Source organism: Jaculus jaculus, chromosome 3 (genome assembly GCF_020740685.1).
Source record: "Jaculus jaculus isolate mJacJac1 chromosome 3, mJacJac1.mat.Y.cur, whole genome shotgun sequence".
Taxonomy (NCBI): Eukaryota; Metazoa; Chordata; class Mammalia; order Rodentia; family Dipodidae; genus Jaculus; species Jaculus jaculus.
The window spans coordinates 46,951,306-46,953,097 of NC_059104.1; the positions used below are offsets into that span (position 1 = coordinate 46,951,306).

General features: G+C 41.0%; 1 pseudogene; it reads right to left on the reverse strand.

Annotated features, from left to right (window-relative positions):
* Window positions 1-885: 885 nt before the first annotated feature.
* On the reverse strand, window positions 886-1,508 carry LOC101610379 (annotated as a pseudogene).
* Between the last annotated feature and the right edge of the window lie 284 nt (window positions 1,509-1,792).

Below are 1,792 nucleotides of genomic sequence, written 5' to 3' on the forward strand. Positions count from 1 at the left end.
GAATTGGATATCTGAGGCCTGCTACCATCTTTTGTTATCTTCCAACAGTTTATTAGAAGGAATGAAGACATTTAAAAAAATCCCCACTGTCATGAACATAAATTGAGTCCCCTCCGACAGCCAGGGTATGAGCTGAAATCAAAACAAGAAAAAAAAGAATCCAATAGTATATTAACATCTTTTCACTCATTTGCCATACTGACAGTGCAAAAACAAATCTGGTCTAAAATGTACAGACTCTCAAGCAACAGTGTACAGCTTTCTTCATCCTCCATGCTAAGAGATGGAAAAGCTTAAGGGCCCAATAATACCAAATGTATAGGCTTCAAAAACCATCTAAAGTTAGGGCATTCACTAGTTTTACTTTCATACATACATCTGGAACACTGACAAGTTACATGCAATAATGTGAAATGCATATTTTTTTTTTTTTTGGAAAAATAAACTTTAGTAGAACAATCCTGAAAGATACAGAGGAAGGTAGGGGGGTTGTCAGTTTAAGATGTCAGCCAATTTGTTTCAGCCACTTTAAGTCCTTGTACTAGTATCTAAAACTCGTTATCTTTCCCTAAGCTGAGAGCTTCCTATCATGTCAGTAACTATGTTATGAAGTAAAGGAGACTTAGGTGAAAAGTTTTTATCACAACTGCTGAATCAATTGTCTAGGTTCTCAACAGCTTCATGGGAAGTCTGGAAAATGTTCATGCATAAGGATATTGCCTTAGCCGACTCAAAATTGCCCCATACAATGGTACTTTATCAACCCTTAGTGAAGCCTTTAAAATAAACAAACAGGTTGAAAATTGGGTTAAAGGTGGCAAATACAGCATCTGCCTTTCTAACTATGAACTCAGGAATTCTCTTTTAAGAAATCTTGCAGAGAAGTTATTTTTTCTTTCTCACAATCCAGGTGATAATGCTCCTTATTCCAGGTCTAGAGTTTTTTTCATCATCACTGTCTTGTGAATCATCATCTGCTCCATCTACTTCTGGTAAGTCTACTCCTCATCACCACCCATGTGGTCCATCATCTCAGAAAAACGATCAAAATTAGACATGTCTTCATCTGAATCATCTTCCCGGTCTTTCCAATTCTTGAAGTCCACACTAAGCCAGTTAAGCTTTGCTCTTTCTTTTGTTAACCTAGGCCATGACTGGCAAGATTCTCCTTTTCGTAAACAACATAAAATTGATCTGTCCGTTCTTTTATGCTTGGAATTATTTAGATCAATACGGTGCAAAAGATCAATTTCATTTAAATGTTTAAAATTATCACTTCCCCCAACACAACTGAAGGTAACTTTGGATTTTTCAAAATTTACATTAACATCTTTACTGTCTTCAACACAAAATTCAATGAAGACATAGTCCCTCCGATCTTACCACTTTGCAGAAGCAGGCTGCGTGGGGAACGGGATAGGGGGCGGTAGGCGGGCTGACAGGGGGACTGGTGGGCTGGCCTCTGTGGCGGCTGGGGAGTGGACTCCGCTCCGGTAGTGACTGCCCATGGCCGCCTCCTCTCACTCTCTTCAGGCGGAGACAGCGGCGGCGGACTCTACCTCGATCCCCAGAATGTACCTCGAGAAGAGAGCGGCTCCTGGGGCCAGAGACAAGGAAAGTGCAGGAAAAGGGGCGCCAGGATGGAGAATGAACGTGAGTACCTGCGAGCGAGGGGTGGTGCTGGGCAGCGGCTGGTGATGCAGCAAACTCCTGCTACGATTTGATATGAAATTTGACATCATTTTTTTTTCTATCTCTGTGGAGAACAATGCTGGAATTTTTATTGACATTG